Raw genomic sequence first — 13,149 nt, 5'->3', positions numbered from 1 at the left:
AAACGTTGAAGATCCCTGTCATACAGTATCTGGAAACAATGCTATTGGATTTGCTCTCAGTAGATATGACAGATATCGTGTGGGAGGAATTGGAGATATAGGTTTGAGTCTGGCGCTACCGTTTACATCAAGGTTTCTATAATACTCAACAGGTATCGAACGTCAGCTTGGGTTACTTTAACTCATTGCATGCCAGGCCCGATAGTCCCGAGATTATTTCAATGTCTTTCCCTGCCAGGCCCGATAGTCCCGAGAATTTCCGCCATTTTGAAAAAAAAAAAAAATTGTTTTTCAAAAAAAAAAATTTTTCAAAAAAAATTTCTGACCCCAAAAAATGTAGTAGGCATGATAGAAATCGCGAAATTGCATGTTTAACCCCCATAGCAACCCCATCTATCAAACATGGCAGCCATCTTTGTTTACATTTTAGGAAAACATAATGGCTTCTATCTCATGAATGCCTGAACGGATTTCCATTCGGATTTTTTTGTTTGAAAGCTGTGAGCAATGTGGACACACGTGGTGCATTATCTAGGCATGGGTGTGCATGATCCGTGCACTATGAATTACATGGAAGTCTATGGAGACCAGAGGCACCGTAGAGTACGAAGGTATGTTAAAATGGCGGGGTATGTGTTAAAGGACCTACACCATGAATTTTCACTTTTTCTATTTTAAAACCTTTTTTTGGGGTCCCAATGGCACCTTCTATCCGCACAAAGTCCTATTTCTGACCGTTGTGTCTTTCTCTGGTTTTGGGCAGACAGAGATGAAAAGCTTTCCACGGGTTCTCAGAACAGTGCTGTTCTGAGAGTTGACGAGAGTGACGTCACTCTCGTTTTCCCGTTTTTTTTTTCAGAGTCAAAAAAAAAAAATTCAATTTTTTTTTTTCAAAAATTTTTTTTTTCAAAAAAATGCAATGCAGTCAAAAAAAATTTTTTTCAAAAACTTTTTTTTTCAAAAACTTTTTTTTTTCAAAAAACTTAAAACTTTTTTTTTTCAAAAACCTTTTTTTTCAAAAAACTTTTTTTTTCAAAAACTTTTTTTTTCAAAAAACTTTTTTTTTTCAAAAAACTTTTTTTTTTCAAAAAACTTCTTTTTTTTCTGGAAAAACCCCACTAGATGCGCCCTTGAGCAAACAGAGGCCGTTTTGGTATTGCAGCTGGAGAGGCTCATTATAGTAGAGCTAGAACAAACAAAAAGAATGGTCAGAGTGTTTTTTGAGGGTTAAAACCTGTCTAAGACTCAATTTTGAGCATATATTTATACAAAAAATATAGTTTTAAAAGCATGGTGTAGGCCCTTTAAGAACCGAAGCGCCCAAAAATCAATTTAATTTCACAAAAGGAATTCCGATAATAAATTGGATCTGACGCGCGGCGCAGGCAACCAATCTAGGATATCCAAGGACACTGTGGTGACAGGAGAGGGAATTATGTGGAGCTTTGGATCCACGGGGGAAGAATGCTGTGTGATATGATGAGATGTACCTGCTAATCCTCCCGTGTCCTATAGGCGGGGGGGGGACTGAGTTACTATAGGGCCCAAGGTGGAGGGGGCCTTAATTATTTTATACTTTAGCTATTGAAAAATAGCAGATACAAGCTCACGGCACTCTGTGCCGCGCTGCGAGCTTGTAGATCTGCTATTTTTGAAACGTGAAAATGTGTGCAAATCTTTGAATACATGTATTTTTTAAGCAAACATTTGTAACTCAAATTTTGCTTCTGGGGGAGTCCCTGGAACTAAATATTTTGAGATGGGGGTCCGTGGCCAAATACATATGATTTTGGGGGTCCTTCACGTGAAAGGGTTTGAGCACCACTGATATAGAAACATAGGTTTTTCAAAAAACCTTCAACGATTTTCACGATTTTTCAAAAATAGCAGATCTACAGGCTCGCAGCGCGGCACTCGGTGCCGCGCTGTGAGCTTGTATATCTGCTATTTTTCAATAGTTGAAGAACAAAATAACGCAGTGAATCCTTGTACCCAGGGCCCAGAATTTGGTGCGACACCCATACAGGCCATTCACACAACTCATGCATCCAGGCAGAGCTATAGCAACTCTACAACCTAGCACAGTGGTTCTCAACCTGTGGGTCGCCAAAATATTTGGGGTCCCCAGATGATTAATTTAATGTGCAACAACGTTGTCTCACTCAATAGTAAAAAAAATGCATAAAGTTTAAGTGTATAGAGGGTTTATGCACATATCTAAAGTGACATTTTAATACCTCTAAAATGACAAATTAAAGTTGCGAGGCCTTGTGAGCATGTAGATCTGCTATAGCCTGACACTTCAGTCCGCTCATCACCACCCCCTGCTGGTGGGTGGTGTGTAGTGTGGACTGAAGCTGCACACATTTTAATCTATTTCGAAAGCGCCCAAAGAGCGGGCGCATTGAATGGGCCAATCACGGTTGTATGCTTGGGGCACGTGGTGTGGCTGCTCCGGTCCCAGCCCCCTCCAAACAGAGCTCTTGAGCTCACGTGAGACTCGCTCGTGGACTCTGATTGGTGTCCTCTGCCCACGTGAGAGTCTAGTGGACTCTGATTGGTCCGTGAAAACTGTCATGGTGGAGTCAGACTCGACTCGTATTATTTTAATAAACTATGAAATAGTGCCGTTTCTTCACGTTTTAATACCATTTTGCACTAACGTAAACATGCAGACATATAATATGTTATGAGAAATAACGTATTTTTGCAATGTCACGCCACGTCGCCGTCGCGTGTGTGTGTGTGTGTATGTGTGTGTGTGTGTGTGTGTGTGACGTCAATAGGCTTTAGCCCCCCCCGCCGAAATAGAATGTCTGCCCTCAATTTCAGACTCTCATCCCGAAGTGAAACGTAGTGTGAGATGTCTGGCGCTCGCAGTCAGGCAAGATCTGCTATTTTCACAATATAACCGAAAGTGTTCGTCAGGGTGGGGGGGTCCCCAGTTAAAACATGATTATTTTGGGGGTCACAGCCTGAAAAGGTTGAGAACCTACAAGCTAGCATATACTCAATGGCGTCAGATTCAGCAAAAGCTAGGGTATGGCAAAACGTTTTTTTTTTTTTTCTTTTTTTTTTTTCTTCAATGTTCTCATGCCAATCCCCTGAAAAGCTACTGTCTTGCCAGTGGCAGAACGTGTGAGGTTTTGAAACGGTACGTCTCTTTGTATTTACTGGGTGCTGCGAATGAGTTAATTGACCTTTCCTTGATTACCGTCTACAAACAGGGCCCTGGTCGCCCCGGGACATGGGAGATGAGAGCTTTAATCTTCTGCCCCCGACGGCAACGTTTTTTAATAGCTTTGTGCTTGTTTTGCTTCCTCTTGCAACGTGTGTTCCGACGAGGAGAAGAAAAAAAAACACATTAATCCATTTAGCCTGGGAAAGCATGATTACTATTTTATGCTTTAAATAGTGGACAAAATAGCAGATATACAAATATAGCGGATCTACAAGCTCGCAGCGCGGCACTCGTCTCGGTGCCGCGCTGCAAGCTTGTAGATCCGCTACATTTTTGGAAGAATCCTGACAATTTGTTCAAGTCTTTGAATATTTTTTTAGCCCGACACCAGGTTCATGTCGAGGACCCTCGAAACTAAATGTTTCCTCCCCCCATCTCAAAATATGCTGTTCCAGGGAGCCCCCCAGAAGCAAATATTTGAGTTACATATGTAATATATATATAAAGATTTGCCAAAATAAATCTAAATTTTTAAAAAGAATCGCAGATCTACGAGCTTGTATAGCTTCTATTTTTTTCAATAAAATAATTCTGGGTCTTAATGCATTAATCACACAATCACAGGTGTGCATGTACGTGTCAGAGCTCAGTCTGGTTCAACCCTCCCCCCCCCCCCCCCCCCCCCCCCAACCTGTGTAAATCACATGTGAACGTGTTCGCTCTGCGGAGCGCTATTTCTGGCTTTTCTAATCAACGTGAACACGAACGCCCCCTCTGAGCTACTTCACCTGCGGCGGAATTAGAACATGTGCCACCCCGCGCAAAAAGCAATTATCGTCACCGCGTGAACTCAATGGGAAAGTGTCCAGGGTTGGGCCCTGCGTACGCTCTCTCTCTGTCTCTCTGTCTCTGTCTCTCTGTCTCTCTCTCTCTCTGTCTCTCTCTGACACAAGTCAAGGTTATTGGAGTGAATGATGCTGCGTGTTGCTTTCGGGCAGAAACCCCTCCTTCTTCTTTTTGAATTAATTTGTTTGTAGAGATTAGCTTTCCAGCTACCGTTGTTTCCTGTGGAGATTGGCACTTTTCCCTGGGGAAACCTGCCATGTCACACAGTTCTTTTTTTTTTTTTTTTACTCTCAAAAAAGCGGTGCATTTGAAACTACATTGCAGTGCTCATCATGGAGTGATCAGTGCTTGCCTCCTGTGAATTGTTTTATTTTTATTTGTGTTTACCGTAACTTACCGACTATAAGCCACGTCTTTTTTCCCATGTTTTGAACCCTGCGGCTATGGCCAGTTAGTTGGTTTTACAGTGGTCTTTGACAAGGACTTATATATAGATTTTTACAGTTAACGGTCACCAGGGGAGCTCTAGCGGGAAGCAGGAAGGACACCTGCGGCTAATAGTCAGGTGCGGCTTATATGTAAACTTTTGTTTTTTGTTCTAAATTTAGCTGGTTATATTCAGGTGCGGCTTATAGTCCAGCAATTACGGTATTTTATTTTTATTGTGTTGCTAAGTGAGGTCAGCAGACAAAGTGAAGTGAGTGAGAGGAAAAAAACCTGGGTGAAATGTGCCAATCTCAACAGGAAACATCGGTATAGTTATAGTTAGATATTATCTAACAGGACTTCATATGGGAATGCCCATGTATGGAGGCCACATCGGCCACATACGACACTAACATAATACTTTACTTTATTTGTTTATTTAGACGGGACAATGCATATTAATGAACACTACATGAATGCAATGTAAATACACCGGAGTTAGCAAGAATGCTAAATTTCATCTGTAGTCCCCAAGAATCCATATATGGCCAAGACAGATGGCCAAGACATCTGTGTTGCTGGTGATGTGAATCTGGTGCAATTAATAATCCATATTTCTTGGTAGACCTATATTGTCACTCTCTACTATGGAGACAGTATGTCTGTGAGAACCAAGTGATATGCATTGATCTCTATAGAGAAAGGCTGAGATAACACCTCTTTTGTTTAACAGTGCCTTCTGTTTGGTTGCGACCGTCAGGTCGCAGTTTAGTATCAAAACCTCCACCGGCCGTCCGTCCGTCCGTCGGTCACACGTCACACGTCACACCTTTGCCCTGCTCATATCTCCGCATCAGTATGACATCACACTGCTTGGTGTGTGCCGTCAGGGTCATTTGTGTACGGTGTGATGTCATACTGATGTCAGCAGTGTGATGTCATACTGATGTCAGCAGCTATGTCTCTATATATGGAGTTATATGTTGTTCGTGTCCAAATATGGGGCTTGTGAGGTCAGACTTAGTGAGATTCGTCGGTTATCTCCATATATGGAGGGAGAACCAGCTTATGAGCCGATGAGTTGTGTCAGAGTCGAGATCCTGCTTGCATCTAATCTGTCGGTAGATAATGCCGGTCTTATATAAGGGTCATTTGTGTACGGTGTGATGTCATACTGATGTCAGCAGTGTGATGTCATACTGATGTCAGCAGCTATGTCTCTATATATGGAGTTATATGTTGTTCGTGTCCAAATATGGGGCTTGTGAGGTCAGACTTAGTGAGATTCGTCGGTTATCTCCATATATGGAGTGATGTGTTGGTTATCTCCATATCTGGAGATTCAACCTTCAACGATTTTGACATCTTGTTACTAATCTGTCGGTAGATAATGCCGGTCTTATATAAGGGTCATTTGTGTATGGTGTGATGTCATACTGATGTCAGCAGTGTGACAGGAGATAAGCGACCAACGGTCGCTTATCTCCCGATTAGGGAGTCTTACCCGCCGTTAGGGAAGCCGTGTCCATTCGGCGAGGTTCGCCGAATGGACGCCCCCCCTGCCAAAAGGACGCTGCCAAAAGGTCGCGTCCATCTGGCACCGGACTCCATTCATTCTCGGCACCCGGCCCTCCGGTCGAGCCGGGCCAGCCAAGCGCGTCCCCCGTTTCCGGGGGCGCTAAAAATAAGGGGCCGGGGCCAGGAGAAAGAGGACCCTTTTCCTCACGCGACGCAACCGGCCGCGTCCCGGGGGACCGCCCCAGGCCCGCGCAGCATTTTCAGGAAAAACGGAGCGAAAAAGAGCAACGGCGCCGTCCGTCCACCAGAGGGCGAGTGTCTTTTTGGCACGTTGGGCATGTACATTTGGCCATGGATCGCACTCTGTTGGGACTTTGTCCATTATCCATGCCAAATCGACATGGCATACATGCCAAAAAGACAAGGTCACTTTGGCATGTTTGCCATGTACATTTGGCCATGGACCGCACTTTGTTGAGACTTTGAAATATTTTCTAAGTCTCAACTGAGTGCGGTCCTTGGCCAAATGGACATGGCAAACATGCCAAAATGACAGGTCAACCGTACACTGCAAGAGGTCAGGGCTCATTTTTTAAAGTTCTGGAGGTGCTATCTGCACCAAACTGCAGTGATATAATCATCTTTCGATGCTCTTTCAGAATATGCAGAGCTTGAGTCCCACAAACAATCGGTGTGATCAGAACAGGGCCCAAAGCGTGTCCCTAGAAGGCCCAACGTCTTTTTGGCATGGGCTTCATGTTATGTTTTTGAAAACTGAATCGTCCCTAGTTCTGGAACCTTGATAGATAATGACGCCAGCCGGTTACCGTATATTCGTCAATAGCCCTAGATAGCGCACGTGCGTTTTCGTAGCTTTCGGGGGCCCAGAAAAGAAATAGGAGCAAAAGAGCATTGACTGCGTCCATTTGGCAGATTTGAAAGATGGGTCAAACCTTTTTTGACCGTAACTCGGCCATAAGACCACCTGAGGAGCCCAGATTTTCAGCAGCGATACTCCTCCTGCCCAATAATTAGACCCTAAGTGCTGGGCTTTGTAACTGCCGTGGAAAAAAAATGCTTCACTTTGGAGCCTCCGAATGGTCTCAGAGTCTTAGGCCTTAAGAGCCTCTGGACCAAAAATTGGTCATTTAGGCCAAACTTTTTTCCTACGTTATTTGAGGTTACGATTCCGACACATGTTGATCGGGACTCTCTTTAGAGCATCCCTGATGTGGTTTCACCTCTCCCGGGGTCTCGGAAGGCCCACAGTGGTCCTGTCCATTTGGCATGGGAATGGATTTCCATGCCAAATGGACTCTGCCTTTTCTCAGCCACAATAGCATCAAATGAAGCGATAATGTACAGGGCCTCTGAAAAGAGCCTCATAAACCACCTCTTAGAATATCTCGCCGGTAGCCCCTTCTGAGAGTGGACTTTAGCACAAGTTAAAAGCTACTTAGCATCAGGGGCCACGAAATGACAGGTGGTGACCGACACCTGACTGGCGGGGTCACAGGCATCACCTGGTGTGAGTTTCAGGTCAATAGTGGCTGTGGAAGCAAAACTGTAGCCAAAATTGGTTGCAAGGTCAGTCAGACGACCTTTCCGCCATTTTGTCTTTTTGGCACTTGGCCATGTCCATTTGGCATGGACCGCACTTTGTTGAGACTTTGAAATATTTTCTAAGTCTCAACTAAGTGTGGGCCTTGGCCAAATGTACATGACACACATGCCAAAAATACAAGGTCACTTTGGCACTTGGCCATGTCCATTTGGCATGGACCGCACTTTGTTGAGACTTTGAAATATTTTCTAAGTCTCAACTGAGTGCGGTCCTTGGCCAAATGGACATGGCAAACATGCCAAAATGACAGGTCAACCGTACACTGCAAGAGGTCAGGGCTCATTTTTTAAAGTTCTGGAGGTGCTATCTGCACCAAACTGCAGTGATATAATCATCTTTCGATGCTCTTTCAGAATATGCAGAGCTTGAGTCCCACAAACAATCGGTGTGATCAGAACAGGGCCCAAAGCGTGTCCCTAGAAGGCCCAACGTCTTTTTGGCATGGGCTTCATGTTATGTTTTTGAAAACTGAATCGTCCCTAGTTCTGGAACCTCGATAGATAATGACGCCAGCCGGTTACCGTATATTCGTCAATAGCCCTAGATAGCGCACGTGCGTTTTCGTAGCTTTCGGGGGCCCAGAAAAGAAATAGGAGCAAAAGAGCATTGACTGCGTCCATTTGGCAGATTTGAAAGATGGGTCAAACCTTTTTTGACCGTAACTCGGCCATAAGACCACCTGAGGAGCCCAGATTTTCAGCAGCGATACTCCTCCTGCCCAATAATTAGACCCTAAGTGCTGGGCTTTGTAACTGCTGTGGAAAAAAAATGCTTCACTTTGGAGCCTCCGAATGGTCTCAGAGTCTTAGGCCTTAAGAGCCTCTGGACCAAAAATTGGTCATTTAGGCCAAACTTTTTTCCTACGTTATTTGAGGTTACGATTCCGACACATGTTGATCGGGACTCTCTTTAGAGCATCCCTGAGGTGGTTTCACCTCTCCCGGGGTCTCGGAAGGCCCACAGTGGTCCTGTCCATTTGGCATGGGAATGGATTTCCATGCCAAATGGACTCTGCATTTTCTCAGCCACAATAGCATCAAATGAAGCGATAATGTACAGGGCCTCTGAAAAGAGCCTCATAAACCACCTCTTAGAATATCTCGCCGGTAGCCCCTTCTGAGAGTGGACTTTAGCACAAGTTAAAAGCTACTTAGCATCAGGGGCCACGAAATGACAGGTGGTGACCGACACCTGACTGGCGGGGTCACAGGCATCACCTGGTGTGAGTTTCAGGTCAATAGTGGCTGTGGAAGCAAAACTGTAGCCAAAATTGGTTGCAAGGTCAGTCAGACGACCTTTCCGCCATTTTGTCTTTTTGGCACTTGGCCATGTCCATTTGGCATGGACCGCACTTTGTTGAGACTTTGAAATATTTTCTAAGTCTCAACTAAGTGTGGGCCTTGGCCAAATGTACATGACACACATGCCAAAAAGACAAGGTCACTTTGGCACTTGGCCATGTCCATTTGGCATGGACCGCACTTTGTTGAGACTTTGAAATATTTTCTAAGTCTCAACTGAGTGCGGTCCTTGGCCAAATGGACATGGCAAACATGCCAAAATGACAGGTCAACCGTACACTGCAAGAGGTCAGGGCTCATTTTTTAAAGTTCTGGAGGTGCTATCTGCACCAAACTGCAGTGATATAATCATCTTTCGATGCTCTTTCAGAATATGCAGAGCTTGAGTCCCACAAACAATCGGTGTGATCAGAACAGGGCCCAAAGCGTGTCCCTAGAAGGCCCAACGTCTTTTTGGCATGGGCTTCATGTTATGTTTTTGAAAACTGAATCGTCCCTAGTTCTGGAACCTCGATAGATAATGACGCCAGCCGGTTACCGTATATTCGTCAATAGCCCTAGATAGCGCACGTGCGTTTTCGTAGCTTTCGGGGGCCCAGAAAAGAAATAGGAGCAAAAGAGCATTGACTGCGTCCATTTGGCAGATTTGAAAGATGGGTCAAACCTTTTTTGACCGTAACTCGGCCATAAGACCACCTGAGGAGCCCAGATTTTCAGCAGCGATACTCCTCCTGCCCAATAATTAGACCCTAAGTGCTGGGCTTTGTAACTGCCGTGGAAAAAAAATGCTTCACTTTGGAGCCTCCGAATGGTCTCAGAGTCTTAGGCCTTAAGAGCCTCTGGACCAAAAATTGGTCATTTAGGCCAAACTTTTTTCCTACGTTATTTGAGGTTACGATTCCGACACATGTTGATCGGGACTCTCTTTAGAGCATCCCTGAGGTGGTTTCACCTCTCCCGGGGTCTCGGAAGGCCCACAGTGGTCCTGTCCATTTGGCATGGGAATGGATTTCCATGCCAAATGGACTCTGCATTTTCTCAGCCACAATAGCATCAAATGAAGCGATAATGTACAGGGCCTCTGAAAAGAGCCTCATAAACCACCTCTTAGAATATCTCGCCGGTAGCCCCTTCTGAGAGTGGACTTTAGCACAAGTTAAAAGCTACTTAGCATCAGGGGCCACGAAATGACAGGTGGTGACCGACACCTGACTGGCGGGGTCACAGGCATCACCTGGTGTGAGTTTCAGGTCAATAGTGGCTGTGGAAGCAAAACTGTAGCCAAAATTGGTTGCAAGGTCAGTCAGACGACCTTTCCGCCATTTTGTCTTTTTGGCACTTGGCCATGTCCATTTGGCATGGACCGCACTTTGTTGAGACTTTGAAATATTTTCTAAGTCTCAACTAAGTGTGGGCCTTGGCCAAATGTACATGACACACATGCCAAAAATACAAGGTCACTTTGGCACTTGGCCATGTCCATTTGGCATGGACCGCACTTTGTTGAGACTTTGAAATATTTTCTAAGTCTCAACTGAGTGCGGTCCTTGGCTAAATGGACATGGCAAACATGCCAAAATGACAGGTCAACCGTACACTGCAAGAGGTCAGGGCTCATTTTTTAAAGTTCTGGAGGTGCTATCTGCACCAAACTGCAGTGATATAATCATCTTTCGATGCTCTTTCAGAATATGCAGAGCTTGAGTCCCACAAACAATCGGTGTGATCAGAACAGGGCCCAAAGCGTGTCCCTAGAAGGCCCAACGTCTTTTTGGCATGGGCTTCATGTTATGTTTTTGAAAACTGAATCGTCCCTAGTTCTGGAACCTCGATAGATAATGACGCCAGCCGGTTACCGTATATTCGCCAATAGCCCTAGATAGCGCACGTGCGTTTTCGTAGCTTTCGGGGGCCCAGAAAAGAAATAGGAGCAAAAGAGCATTGACTGCGTCCATTTGGCAGATTTGAAAGATGGGTCAAACCTTTTTTGACCGTAACTCGGCCATAAGACCACCTGAGGAGCCCAGATTTTCAGCAGCGATACTCCTCCTGCCCAATAATTAGACCCTAAGTGCTGGGCTTTGTAACTGCCGTGGAAAAAAAATGCTTCACTTTGGAGCCTCCGAATGGTCTCAGAGGCTTAGCCCTTAAGAGCCTTTGGAACAAAAGTTGGTCATTTAGGCCAAACTTTTTATCTACATGGTTTGAGGTTACGATTCCGACATATGTTGATCGGGACTCTATTTAGAGCATCCCTGTGGTGGTTTCACTTCTCTGGGGGTCTCGGAAGGCCCACAGTGGTCCCGTCCGTTTGGCATGGGTGCTGTGTACATTTGGCATGGACCGCACTTTGTTGAGACTCTGAAATATTTTCCAAGTCCATTTTCCACGCCAAATGGACATGGCATACATGCCAAAATGACAGGTCAACCGTACACCGCAAAAGGTCGGGGCTCATTTTTTAAAGTTCTGGAGGTGCTTTCTGCACCAAACTGCAGTGATATAATCATCTTTCGATGCTCTTTCAGAATATGCAGAGCTTGCTTTCCACAAACCATCCGTTGGATCAGAAAAGGGGCTTAAGCGTGTCCCGAGAAGGCCCAACGTCCATTTGGCATGGGTTACATGTTACGTTTTTGAAAATGGAATCGTCTCTAGTTCTGGAACCTCGATAGATAACGACGCCAGCCGGTTACCTTATATTCGTCAATAGCCCTAGATAGCGCACGTGCGTTTTCGTAGCTTTCGGGGGCCCAGAAAAGAAATAGGAGCAAAAGAGCATTGACTGCGTCCATTTGGCAGATTTGAAAGATGGGTCAAACCTTTTTTGACCGTAACTCGGCCATAAGACCACCTGAGGAGCCCAGATTTTCAGCAGCGATACTCCTCCTGCCCAATAATTAGACCCTAAGTGCTGGGCTTTGTAACTGCCGTGGAAAAAAAATGCTTCACTTTGGAGCCTCCGAATGGTCTCAGAGGCTTAGCCCTTAAGAGCCTTTGGAACAAAAGTTGGTCATTTAGGCCAAACTTTTTATCTACGTTGTTTGAGGTTAAGATTCCGACATATGTTGATCGGGACTCTATTTAGAGCATCCCTGTGGTGGTTTCACCTCTCTGGGGGTCTCGGAAGGCCCACAGTGGTCCTGTCCGTTTGGCATGGGAATGAACTCTCATTCATTTCCATGCCAAATTGACTTTGCATTTTCTCAGCCACAATAGCATCAAATGAAGTGATAATGTACAGGGCATCTGAATAGAGCCTCATAAACCACCTCTTAGAACAACTGGCCGGTAGCCCCGTTTGAAAGTGGACTTTAGCACAAGTTAAAAGCTACTCAGCACCAGGGGCCACCAAATGACAAGCGGTGAACGACACCTGACTCGGGCTGTCACAAGCATCACCTGGTGTGAGTTTCAGGGTCAATAGTGGTTGTGGAAGCAAAACTGTAGCCAAAATTGGGTCTCGGGTGACTCAAGTTAAAAGCCACTTAGCATCAGGGGCCACGGAATGACAAGCGGTGAACGACACCTGATTCGGGCTGTCAAAAGCATCACCCGGTGTGAGTTTCAGGGTCAATAGTGGTTGTGGAAGCGAAACCATAGTCAAAATTGGGTCTCAGGTGATTCACGTGACCTTTCCTCCAATTTGTCTTTTTGGCATGGTTGGCGTACATTTGACCAAAACACATACTTAGAGCTTTTGGAAAGATCAAATCAAATCAAATCAAATCAACCTTTATTTATAAAGCACATTTACACAATCGAAATTGACCAAAGTGCTGTACAACAGAACACAAAACCATCACCAACATTACTGTAAGAACAATCTTAAAAACAATAGTGTAAACAAAAACAATCAATCAAACTGTAAACAAAAACAATCATTAAAAACAATAGCGACAAAATGTACATATCAGAAACAATAAGCAACTCCAACATGAGTTTAACTGTGAATAAAAGCTAGAGAATAAAAGTGTGTTTTAAGCCGGGATTTAAAAGACTCAATGGAGTTTGCACTTCTAATAGAGATGGGCAGGCTGTTCCAGAGCCTCGGGGCGGCTGAGGCAAAGGCGCGGTCGCCCCTACTTCTCAGTCCGTTGGGCCTAAATGGAACTTCTAAGAGCAGCTGGTTGGCTGACCTTAGTGCTCTATTTGGGACGTATAGATCCACCAGTTCAGACAGGTATAGGGGGGCCAGGCCGTTCAGGGATTTATAAGTAAATAAAAGAATTTTAAAATCAATTCTAAAATTG

The sequence above is a fragment of the Nannobrachium achirus genome, assembly GCF_963921795.1.
Source record: "Nannobrachium achirus genome assembly, chromosome: 17".
Lineage (NCBI taxonomy): Eukaryota > Metazoa > Chordata > Actinopteri > Myctophiformes > Myctophidae > Nannobrachium > Nannobrachium achirus.
This window is presented reverse-complemented; position numbering follows the sequence as displayed.